Genomic DNA, 13,582 nt, shown 5'->3' with positions numbered 1-13,582 from the left:
GCTTTCCTCTCAGTTTAAGTCAATGTTCATGCTCTTGATAGGGGCCGCTTGTATTTCTGACTGAAACAGTCCAAACCAATCTAAACTCAAAACACTGAATCAAAAATTCAATTTCTTGCAATATTGATATATTTGTCCTTGAGTTCTTTAATGGTGCTAAATCAACATAATGTTACCATAATCTGAAGATGAGATGGGGGCACAAAGGATTCCCAATTTATATATATAAATGTAATGAAAAGTATCACTTATCCCAGTATTACATGACATAGAATTTATGGTCAAATTATTCAAGATATTTACTTTAGTTTTCCTGTGGCCACTCAATTTAATGATGTGAAGAACACCTGTGTGTTCTAATCACATGGTATTTCTAAGTGGATATTTGGAATGCTCAGAAGATTCCACTTTCATTCTCCCAAGGCCTCCTAAGGCATAATTTAAGTGGGATTTATATAGGAGCAAGTATCTTCAGACTCAATTGAAACAGAAATAGTTTCTGTTTAAATCATGGGAAAACCTTAGATAACATACCCTGTTTGTGAAACTGAAAAAAGACCAGTTAGCACACAAAGAGGAAAAATTCACCAGATATCAAGGTAGGTAAATGCTCAATTATTTTGAGTCTTCATAATCTATGCAAAGATAGATGGTACAACTAGGTCAAGTCTCACTAGGCATCAAGTTTGAGAAAGATGCTTTCCTATTTGATGCACGAGGAAAGAATTTTATGAAAATGTGGGGTTGGGGGGCAGCAGCTCTGTGATTCTTGGCGCGTTATCTTTATTAGGTTCCTAGTGTCATTGGGACTAGTTTAAAATGGCCTGCAACTGGAATGTTCTGAACACCAGCCACCTTTTCCACCTTTCTTCTTTTTCTGCTGTTCTTTCTTTTTGGCTGCTGGAGTCCCTGCAGGTGTCTGGTGTCTTGAGGGTATGATATTACTTGTAGAGGCAGATACTGTTGCTGCACTGCCAGGTCTTGGGGAGGTGGGTGGCCTGCTCACAGCTTTCCTAGCATCCAGTTAAGATGTGGGTGCTGCAGTTGCTCCCTGGGTCTCTTTTCCAATCTGATCCTTCTTTTTACCCTTCTTTCTTCCTCCGAAGTAAGAATGTTCTCTCATTGGTAACCATCTTTCTGGATCTGGGGTAACTTTTGGGTCATAATACTTAGGCAGTTTTCCCTTCTTTTTCTTCTTCGTCTTTTTCAAATCTCTCTGTTCTTGCTCCTTTGGGTGATTATCTCCAGCAACTTTTTCTACCCTTCTTCTGAATGTACATAGCACCAGGAGACTTGACAAGAGCTTTAACATCTACTTTTAGAGACACAACATTCAACGAGGGTAAGTGTTTACTAAGAACTTTTGCTTTCTCAGGGTCTACAAATGAGTAAGCAGAAATAAGCTGTCAGAGTGTGAACATCTTTTGAATTTGTTTCCATAGCTGTTCTAGGTCACTAATCGCCTCCTTCTTCCACTCATATTTGAGTGTGAAGTTTGCAGCTTTTCTTATCAAGGAAAAATGAGCAGGAGATTTGGGCTGATGGTTTTGATACCACAGAATGCTTGTGTGAAGACCTCAATGGCACTATCAATATCTTCCTCATGTCTGTACATGGTCACTAATGCAGATACCGTGCATGGTTTATGCTTTAACTTCTCTATGCTTTTTAATATTAAACATACTTTGGAAATATTACCTTGGGAAATTTTCAGCTGTGTCATTGTCACCTTAATTTCAGCTGCATTTTCTGGATGCTGATCTGAAAATTCCTGAAGCAGCTCTATTGCCTTTATGTGCTGCTTTTCATGGCAGAGCTGGACAGCTTGAATTCACACAGGCAGGAGATGCTCAGGACTCTGGGATTGTAGACTGGTAGATATTTTATGGCATTGCTCTGCCTGGTTTGTGTACATAGCAAGTAAAGCTTTGTTAAATTCTATAGCTTGCAGTTGCTTCTTGGAAAGCTTAAACTCTGCTCCCTCTGCATCGGTTAATTTCACCTTCTTCTTGGATTCAAAGACATTTTGGTCCTTGTTAATGGTAATGATGTCATTTGCAATTACAGCTAGCAATCCCACATCTGTTGGCTTTAGTTTTATTACCAGATTGTAAAGTTGGAAAGCTTTCTCTGTATGACCCTTAAGTTGCAGAATATAGGCCGTCTGACCATGAATGATGGCCATTTCTGCCTGTGCGTCTTCCTCAGTTCCATCAGCATCTTCTGATAGTGAACAGGGGCAAAGATCTTCAGCTTTTTGTAGGATTTTCATTGGCTAGTTCAGCTGGCCTTGTTCTATCAGTGCACATGCATAGCACATTTTATGTGTGCCTTCCCAGAGACCCAAGTTCTCTGGAACCACCTTTCCCAATTGCTTAGAGCTGCGACAACTGCTGAAAGGTTTGATTTTCTCTGCACATCATAATTATCTTGGGAGTTTGGGGACAAGATGCCTGTACACAGCTAAGCATTCATCATAGCATTCCAACCGGTATAACACTTGTCCATAAAGCTCCTTTAGTTTGTCTGTCTGGCGGTTGGCACTTTCTATTGTCTTCAAGGCATTCTCAATTCTGTTCAGCCTGTACTGGTAACATGCCTCCTCAAAGGAAAAAACGGTGTGAGTAGATGACATTCAAGGCTTCCTTGAAACTTCCATCCTGGATAAGGCATACCGCTTTAGAGTGTGGGGCAGTTACATCATCCTTGTTGATCTGTAGTATCTGTAGTAAGTGTAGTATCTTGTCTTGAGAGTGCACATGAAGTCGCGGTTCTGGCCATAACAGTTCACTTCACTCCAGAGCACAGGCACCGAAATCCCATCCCCCCACGTCACCCCACCCCACCACTTTCCATCTTCACATATGTTTCTAGTTAATTATTTATGAGTGTTGTGATTTCTTTATCCAATGTAGATCGTTCTTTTCAAACTTATGGAAAAGTGAATCAGCATACAAATACTCTGAGCATATTAATGTACTTCTTTTCAACATTTTTCATGTTCTGGCAACATAAAATATAGCAATATTTGTAAGGCACTCAGAGAAACCCTGTGAAGCTGCTGGTACTTGGAGGCAACTGCCCAGCCCACCCCACCCCAGGATGGAAGTAGGCTTTATCTTCCACACACTTGACATCCATTTGCACTGGAGCTCTGAATTAATGCTTTGGACTTTTTCGAAAGAACGAACTTTTCTAGCCTTTAGAGGTGAGAATTGTTCTAGAAATATAGAAAGTCTTTCTCTTTTATAAAGGATGTAGGAGGAATTAAAGATGGTAAGGTAGTATGATCCTTCAAAATGTGGAAAGACTTTCTCACATCTTACAATAGTAAAATTATGATAGTAATAATAGTAACAACGATTATTACTGTTGTTATTAGGTAGCCATAATTAATACGTGGAATTGTGAAATCAACGTCTGTCTGGATTTATCATTACTTAAGGGGTGCTAGTGGTAGGGAAGGCACAGAAGGTGACAGACAAACAGGAGAGGACATTTGAAGGTAACTATTTAGGGGGTTAGCAATAGGAGGCTAAATAAGAGGTGAAACGTGATTATTCAGAGACCTGTGAATCACAAACTGTTCAGACAATCTTTTAATGTCCGAGATAATTGGATGAGAATCCAAGGATGTACTGATTGGTCTGTCTACACTTCCCAAACTGGGTACCATAGGACATCCTTGTGAGATATTCCTACATGTTTGGAGAAAAAAAATAATGATAATAATTTATCAAATAAATCCAAGAAATTATAAAATAAACAAAGTTAAACAGTTTTCTTTTCTGTCTTTCATATGCTGGTATTCTTTGTGTATTTCTAGGAGGAAGTTATAATATACAGACTTCCTCAAACTTATTTGACCATGTATTCTTTATTTTCTTTTTCTCAAAACACCTATTAACTTCCATTAGGACAAAAGTGTTTTTCCTAAGATAAGAGTAGACCCATCTTACAGTCTTAAGGTGTATTATTAGGAATGATATATACCATTTTTGAAGGACTACAAACTATTTGGCAGTAGTAACCTGTCCTTCAGCTGGTTCTGTTGAAGTGTTTGTTGTTGTTTTCTCTGATTTTATTTTCTATCTTGATTCCATCTTTTGAATTCACACTGTTGTAATACAAATTGATCTGTGACATCAGTTTCACAATTTATGTAGCTAATTTGATGCATTTTTTGACGCCCCAATCTATCTTTCTAGTAGTTACAATTTTTTCCCACTCCGAGAAAAGTTTGGTGACAGGTTATATATGGATTCTATAACTTCCCAATGTTGGTTTTTATGTGCAACATTTAATTTTTTGTCTAAAATGATTAAGAAAATATGGAGAATTAGAAATTAGTAAATCTAATTGATTTACTTGATGAACTTTTCATAGTTTAAAGTAAATTTGATTAAAGTCAATAACCTAATTGTGTAGTTTTATATTTTTTCTCCTTTATAAGTTACAGTTTTTAAAAGTTTGCTGCAATAAGAATAAGTTACTTTTATATTGAAAAATCAATCTATTGTATTTTGCTATATGATATTGTATAAAATACACAACATCCACAAAAACTGGAAGAAATGTACAAAATATAACAGTGGTTATCATGGGGTAGTGAAATGTCATGTGATTTTATTCCTCCAATTTTCTATTTTTTCTATAATGACCATGGGAAAAATTTTAATAATGTATAAGCCTCTGGATGAATAAGGAAAAAAATACCTTTTTAATTTAATTTCACATTTGTACATCTTTTGTCTAAATAATCAGAATACATATCCTCAACCATTTATTTCATCTACCTGTATAGAAACATTCACAAGGAAATTAGATGAAGAAAATGCTTATGGAATCAAGAAACAAAAATCACTCTAAGATTTTTTTCTGCTTTATCAGGTGGAAGTTATAGTTGATTAGATAAAAATAGTCAGAGTATTCAAACTTAGACAGTTTTCCAACCAGAAATTATTTCCAGAGTAAACTACAGTAAGACAATGATTTTATCAGTGTTCTCTGTAGCTCAAGTAAAGTTTCTAGTTTTATCCACTTTTATTTTTATTTCACTGAAATTACTGTCACATTTTAGAATCAAGATTTTTGATTCATCTAGATTACTTTTTATCCATATGAAATGAACCAGATTTTTATCATGAAATTTCTTTTTTTTATAGCCATTGTATCAATACTATTTTTTTTCTGGCTTACGTTTTATTTGATTAGTTTGTATATTCTGATCAGGATATACAAAGACATTGAAAAGATAATCCTGAACAAAGGCAGTCAGTACCTTTGCTTGCAAGATGTAAAGAAATGTGAGACTTATATGGAGAACTGTCTCTCAACAACAAGGAGAAAAGGTAAGAGGCTGGGAGGCTCAGCTCTTCTGGTGAGTTGACTGCTAAACTCTGGAATTAAGGGTAGCATCGATTCTTTTTTCCTCCGTTCCAGTTTCCTTCTATGAGTTTCTTTGCCACAGTTTCCTGCACCTGACATAATGCCCCTGCACCTACTAAGGTGCCTGGCATATAGAAAGCCCTTATTTTTTGAAAGACCAGGGGAAGGAATGAAGGAATTTGGATTCCCTGAGACAGTGGTCCTGATTGATTCAGTTAGTTATAGTGATCCTTGTGGTCAGAACTTGCATGCCAGACCTTTTATAGATTGGCTGCCTGTGTTAGTTTTCTATAGCTGCCATAACAAATTATCACAAATTTAATGGCTTAAAATGTGAATTTATTATTGTACAGTTCTAGTGTTCAGAAGTCAGAGACGGGTCTCACTGGGCTAAAATTGAGGCATTGGCATGCATGGTCACATTCCTTTCTGCAGGTTCTAGGGGAGAATCCATTTCTTTGTCTTTTCCAGCTGCCAGAGATTGCCCACATTCCTTGGCTTTTGGCCCCCTTCCTCCATTTTCAAAGGCAGCAGCACAGTATCTCTTTGTCCCTGCTTCTCTCACCACATTTCTTTCTCTGACTCTCCTCTTTGGCCTCCCTCTTCCACTTTTAAGGACTCTTGTGATTATATTGGGCCAACCCAGATAATCCAGAATAATCTCTTTTAAGGTCAGTTGATTAACAATCTTAATTTTATTTGCACCTTTAATTTCCACTTGCCATGCAATATAACATATTCACAGGCTTCAGGGATTAGACATAGGCATCTTTGGGGGCCATTTTTCTTTCCATCACACTACCCTTATGGGTAGTGTACAATCTAACCAATCAGATCTGGCTGGAGGGCCAGTTCATATGGTAGCAGCAGAGCAATATAGGTGAAAGAAACCACTTAGAAGGATGCTATAAGCATGGCAAGCAGACTGAGCCTTGCTTATCCAGTAAACCCAGTAATTGCATTATGATTTTTAAAATATTGTTAAACTGAATGATGCATGAATATATTACAATGATTATCCCTTGTGGTAGGATTATAGATTATTTAAATTTTCTTCTTTATGTCTTTCTGCATTTATTAAATTATCAACAATATGTAGGTTTTGCTTTTAAAATGAAAATAAATTAATTTTTAGGAATTTCAGAACAATCTCCATAGACTACGGAATAAATGGACTACAAATAAATAGAAAAGAAATGAGTAAGTGAAATGGCACAGATAAAATTAATGTAAATGACCAAGGTTAAATGTACATAAGGACCATTAATTCAGCATAAATGAACCAATAAACATCTTTAAGACACGGTGCATTTGGGCCTAGACTGAGTTCGTGCCACAAGACTGAAAAACCCACCAGGCACAGAAGTAGACACAGATTTTTTAGGACCTGTGAACAGGAGAAATTCTCCAGTGGCTGTAGTCTAGAGGAATAGAGCACCGCGAGGGATAAGAGTGCAGGGGGGCAATATGTATATATGATTTAGAACAAAGACACTGCATATAGTATAAGGATATCGGGCCTTTAGTATAATCATTAAAGGGGCTTAAGACCTGATGCTTTACTAAAATTAATGTTTAAAACTCACATACCATCAGTGCTGTTTTACACCTGTGATTACACTCTTCTCCCTCCCGGGAGGATTGTTTACGTTCTTGACCTTTGGTCAAAGCAGTCTCATTACGTGCTCAGAGTATCCTTTCATTTAGGAGGGGGCCCAGGCCCTGGGCCACTACACTGGATAACTGGAGATCACATTTAAAATATGGTAAAAGTATCCAGTCATCCTCCTAAAAATTTAGTAGATTATTAGCAGCCTCCTGTTTCTTTTCCAAAGTTCTGGTACAGGTAGATTACCATCAGGGGACATTAAAGTGACTAAAAAAATACAAACAATTAGACTGAGTAAGAATTATTTGTTTTATAAAGAAACTGATGAAGTGTGACTGAAAGGATGTGGATGAACTCAGCAAACACTGGCCTTCCTGGTACTTTTGTCTCTGTTACCAGATTGATTTGTGAAGGGAACACAAAATAACTAAGGCTCCTCAAGACACCCCTAGCCAGAGTTGACAATTGAGTCCCATTGCTTGCAAGTCTTGAGTCACTTCTAACCAAGCAAGAAATACACCCACTAGTGGATGATACTTGGAATTAGTTCTCTGATGGTTGACCCAGTCTTTGGTATGCCAGGGATATGTGTCTGGCAGGCATAAAATTGGTCTTCTGCCTCAGTTTCTCTCTTTTGCTCTCCTTTTCCTGACTAGAACTGTAGTCATTTCCAGAACCTCAGCCTGTAACAGGTTAGCTTGATCATCAATGCTCTGCCAGCCCAGACCCTGAAGTACTGAATTCAGGTCCACCCAGAATAGCTGAAGCCCTGCGGTGGAGAGCATGGTTTCCTAGAACCACCGTGCTCCCTTCTATATGGCTCTAAACCTTTTCCATTATAAATGCCATATCATCATATGACAGAGGGTTTAGAAAATATAGAGAATAAAGACAAATTTCAGATGTACTATCACTACCTCATCACAATCCCGTTTAGAAGTTTGGTGTGTTCTTTTCCATAACTTTTTTTAACACGTAGTTGTTTTTATAAGCAGGTAGGCCAAAGTTCATTCTCAGCTTCAGAATAAACTATGTTTACAATAGAACTCAGACATGTTAGGACATCTCTCAATGTCCCGCTGAGGCCTGCCAGGAGAGAGAACTGGTATAAGGTTCTCAGGTGGGATTCACTCCAGCCCCCACAGAATCACAAGAGTTCCAGGGAGAGAGGATGGTGAATAAATATTTAAAAACCCTTTCCACCAGCTAAAAATCAAACAAACATATGAGAAACTTAGGTCATTACTATTTTGAGACCCAGGGATCAGAGTTTATCACTAAAGTGAGGGAAGGGTGATTCTTCTCACAACTTCAGCAGAGAGGCCATAAGACTCTTTTATAAAGGTTTGGGAATAGCTGCCTCAGGAGGAAAGGAGGACAGTAGAGAACATTATATGATAATGAAGAGGCTGAGTTCACAAGCACACATGAGAGGACCTCTGGGAATGTGCAGAAATTCTTGGGGCCTTTGAAGGGGGCCACCAGGCCCACTGTTGAGGACAGATGAGGGTTATTGTGAACCTATCATTCTACCTCCAGACTGGAACGGTTTGAAGGGTCCGGGTTCATGTGGGGGTCTCATGGAGGACCGTCATATCATGGCTCAGTGCCTATGTACTCCGAAGATGGCTTCCTCCCCTAGAATTTATAGGTAATTGACATAGTTGAAACAATAGTGGAGATATGGTTAGAGGTTTTCAAATTCCTTGAAGGCTGATGACTGTGTCCGCCTGGTTTTCTATCCTCACCACTTAGCACACATAGAAGGTGGTAAATAAATGCCAAATAAATGCCAAACAAATGCTGAATGCAGCCGGGTGCATTTGGTTACATGCGGAGCATTCAAAGATCACTGCTGATTTGGGGAAATTGGTTAATTCTCCATAACAGGACTTTAAGCTCCTAGAAGGGCAGAAACTGATCAAAAGCCTGAAGATCATTCATATCCTTAGGGAAGACAACCCATACAACATGATGAGATGCTGAGGGGTGCTTAATATTGAAAGGAAGCTAGATTTATGGGTGAGGAAAGCTGGTTCCTGTAAGACAGAGATAGTTAGGGGTAGGCTTGTGTCCCAGTAAAGGTAAGACCACCCAAGAAGTTAAACCCTTCACCTTTGTGGTAGAGATAGACTAGGGGCTCACCAATCTCGTGTCCTTTTCCTCTCACACAGGAAGATGATGTTTCCCAGGCTCCCTTGCAGTTAGGTAGGGGCCATGTGACTTGGTTCTGCCCACTGGAAGAGATGTATGCCACTTCTATGCCTAACCATAAAAGCGTACTACACCACCTTCCACAGTCTCTTCACTTGCCAACCAGCTGAGTGCAAAGGATCCAGCAGAGGACTCTAAGGAGACCCTGGGACCAGTACAGCCGCGTAGATGAAGGAGCCTCGACCTCTGAATTACCACTTAGAGCAGAGCAGCTTAGGAGAATGACCTGATCCACATCAGACAGTGATATTGTTGCTGGATTTGAGTTTCTAGGTTCTTGGCTACATTGCGAGAAATAATTCAAGGGCACTGCACAGATTTGGCAAGCAGGTAGAAAGTTTATTTGGTATGCACACTAGAAGAATGTGCAGTCGCTCTCACAAGAGGTAAGAGGCAAGACGCTTGCCATACGTGGGAAGGGTTTGTTTTTATTTGCTGTTCCTTTTGTAATTTTGTACTAGTTATTTTATTGCATTCTCCCTCTTCTTCCTTGACTGAAGCTTGATCCTAGATAACTCCCTCAGGCTCCCTCCAGGTGCTCTTTCCTGCCGCAGGGGTTGTTTACTGCCATTTTCCTCCAAGATATACTCCTCCTTGTGGCCCGACTGCTCTCTGGAATTTGCCCTTTGCTTGTCAGCCAGCCACCGCCCTAACTCTAACCCGGCCTCAATATGAGCAAGAGATAAATTTTTATTGTGTTAAGCCATTAAAATTTTGGATTTGAATTTACTCCTCTAAAACAAACTCATGGATGCATATTGAATTCCTGACTTATTTCTGGTTCTTAGGTTCCTAACTCAGTGTCAAACTGCTCCTTTCTTTTAATGTGCTCAGAGCAAACCATTACCCACCTTTCCAAAACCCCCACCCATTGCCCACAGGTATCCATCACACCTCGGGATCTATTGCCCATGAAGTATGCACAAACTCAATTCATCGATTTGGCTTTCCTTAAAATGTCTATCCCCCACCTATGCAGATCCAGCTTTCTCTTTAATCTACCCGTGAGACCAAGATTCCTGCACGTTCAATATCCAAGACTTTCCAAATTATGTTGCTGTGTAGCATTACCAGCTAGGCTAAAACTTCATGCAAATATTAGCAATTACTTACTGTCTTAGTTTTCCAGAGCTGCTGTGACAAATACCACACAAGGGGTTGGCTTAACAACAGGAATTTATGTCTCATGTTTTTAAAAGCTAGAAGTCCAAATTCCAGGTGTTGGCAAGACTGTGCTTTCTCCCCGAAGTCTGTAGCATTCTGGTGCTGGCTTGCCACAATCCTTGGGGTTCCTCAGATTGCATTTCTGCCTCCTGTCACATGGTGATCTCTCTGTCCTTGTGTCTGCTCTTTCAGTTTCTGCTGACTTCTGGCTTATTCCTGTGCTGCCTTCTCAGAATAAGTGTGTTGGAATTTCTTCTACTTATAAAGGACTCCAGTAACCTGGATTAAGGATCACCCTGATTTCAGTTGAGCAACACTTTAATAAATACTATTTTCAAAAGGCCCTGTTTACACCCACAGGGATGCAGATTAAGAATTTGCCTTTCATTAGGACACATAATTCAACCTATCACACTTATTGATCTCCCTTTGCTTTCCCCCTTGTCCACTCAGCTCCAGCCTCACTGGCCTTTCAGGATTTCTAGGGTTCCATGTTCCTTTCCATCTCACCGCTTTGCTCTATCACCACCAACCCCGCTTGTCCTCGTTCACTCCTGTATTTTCCCAGATTTCAGGTCAAATAATCATTTCCCTGTAGAAGCCTTCCTTGACTTATTAGATTCAAGTTCCCCTGCTACAAACTTTTAAAACATTCTTTGATTTTCCACCTGAGAACTTATCACAAATCATTTGATGATCTGATTAATATCCATCTTCCCCACTAAACTCTAAGCTCATCAAGGTAGGGGTTGACACCGTGCTTGGCACAGAGTAGTTTTTCAATGTGTATTTGTTGAATAAATAAACACAGCTTCCCTCCAGGATCTCCTTTTTCATTAGGGCTATTCTACTCCCCATGGTCCCCTAGATTAGCAGCTTCCAAAAACTGGTCTAATGACTAGTTTTAAAATCGTCAATGGTCTCATGTAAAATGAGAAACATAAAGACAATGTACGGAGTTTATCATAAAGCTATATTCACTTAACGGATTTTATTCTTTTTACCATATCAGTGCGCAGCATCAGCTGAGCCGGCCTCTCTGAGGACAGTCTGTTCTGCTAGAAGGGAATTTATAGCTTCTAGCGTCTCCCAAACATGCTGTTGGGAGAAATTTTTCTCTTTTAAGAGGTTGTTTGAAGAAAGCATTTTTGTATGCTAAAAGAATTTCACCAGCTTTGCTGATTGTTATATATTTTTCCTCTTATCCTGTCCCTGCTTTTTGAGTCCGGGTGGGAGAAAACTGGCTGTTCTAGATGTTTGAGAAGTTGGTCGTTGTCATGGTGTGTTACGTCATCCTGTCCATCGTTAACTCCATGGCACAGAGTTATGACAAACGAATTCAGCAGCGGTTGAACTCAGAGGAGAAAACTAAATAAGCAGAGAAAGTTAAAAAAAAAAATGCAGAAATTAGAATGGATGATTTCTGCCTTAAATTACAGGGAGGAAAATTCCCTTTTCCACCTGTAACAGTTTTAAAAATTTTCTTCCTGAAAGCAATTTAGTCCACATTCTGCACTGACATACTTTTCCTTTCTATGTTAAGGTAAGGTATCCACCCTCAATTCAATCAGAGTTGTATTTTACTAGGGTGAAGTGTTTTTCAGTGGCAAACTTAACAGAAATTGGCCTTCCGTTTGCCACCTTCAAAAGGCCCACATGGTATAATTAGAAAATTCCTGCCACCAAAAAAAAAAAAGTCATAAATATGTCAAGCTTTTTGGGCTTGTCATAAATGATTGCTTTCTTCTTCTAAGTCATCCAAATGTATATAAATTCTACTAGATTGGATAATAGTCTCACATGTCTAGCATGGTAAAATTCAATATGCCATCCTGTCCAACCCTTCCTACCCTCAAAAAAGGCCATTTTATGATGCATTGCATACCCTCTGGGGAAACTGATCCTCAAATTTTGAGACAGTAATATACCTTATACTGGTTGATGTCTCACAAATGAGCTGATGCCATTTTTTTATTCTGTATATTTAAAATGAAGTCAAGAAAAAACTTTATAAAGATGTCTTTGATCAAAAAAAAAAAAAGCTATATTCACTTAATGGATTTTATTGTGATTTATGTCCTTCCTACCATTTTGTTGTTAACACCTTTTGAAAACAAATGATGGTGAGAGTAGATGGTGGTATTTTTGTCTTGTTTTGTTCCTTGTGTGACAAAAGGAGACAATCCTATGTCTCCAATGAGATCCAACCATATGAAAATGACTGCCACAGGCAACTGATTTTGACACTGTCAAGAAAGAACGTGTTTTCTAAGCAAAAATCCAGGTAGCGCCTGGACCTGAGGTAAGCCTGATGAAGGACACCAAGAGTGACCTGTTTGCCTCATACAATTCCAGAGGCTTTTTTATTTTATCAACAATGAAAAGGGAGGAATAGGGCAATCCATGAGTTCTCTGTGTGAAGAGTACTAAGCAACAACCCTCTACTACAGTTTAAGGGCACATAAAAAAGTTTATGTGCCATAAGAAAAAACATTACTTCTATTCCCCACGTTCCTACTTGATGATGTGATTCTTTCTAATGAAGCTTCACTTTCCATTCTGCTGTTCAAAGCTGAGCTACTTTTTGTAGCCCCTCTCCGTAGCATCCTTTCACTTTTGGTTCCAGGTGCACGTACTTTGAAGGTGTCTAATAGAATCATGGTCCCAATAACCACACACTTCCCTGGGGCCTCTTCTGAGATTAGTGCACAAGAAATCACTGGGGAACCTTCCTTCAGCACCCAGTCTTTCACCTAGATTTCACAAATTAAACTACATAACTCTCCCGGATTTTTTGGATTCTTTTATATCTAGCCCTCCACTTCCATTTGTTAGGTACTTGGTGCTAGGGAATACATACAAATTGTGTTGGGGGTAATTTGGCAATGCACTACCCACTATATGCCAGGCACTTAATTGCTTTAAATGCATTAACTCATTTGATTGTCTCAGTCATCCACAGTTAGGTATTGATATTACATCTATCTTACGGATGGGGAACTGTGAGATGAAGTAGCTCATCCAAGCCAGTGAGTGGCAGAGCAAGGTTTTAAACACAGGCAACTTTGATCCAGAGACTGCCCTTTTAATCCCTACACTGATCTGTCTCAGTGTAGGAAAAGATGAGGCCCCTCTGATTCGCAGTTCCATTTCCAGGAATTTATTCTAAGGACAAATAGTCAAACTTATTGCTGCAAAGATTTTTAT

The 13,582-nt window shown here is 39.1% G+C and overlaps 1 pseudogene; it reads right to left on the bottom strand.

The window, feature by feature from the left end:
* Positions 1–814: 814 nt before the first annotated feature.
* Positions 815–13,035, bottom strand: LOC119530429 (annotated as a pseudogene).
* Between the last annotated feature and the right edge of the window lie 547 nt (positions 13,036–13,582).

The sequence above is a fragment of the Choloepus didactylus genome, chromosome 3 (assembly GCF_015220235.1).
Source record: "Choloepus didactylus isolate mChoDid1 chromosome 3, mChoDid1.pri, whole genome shotgun sequence".
NCBI lineage: Eukaryota > Metazoa > Chordata > Mammalia > Pilosa > Megalonychidae > Choloepus > Choloepus didactylus.
The sequence above is the reverse complement of the archived record's forward strand: the minus strand, read 5'-3'. Positions and strand labels throughout refer to the sequence as shown.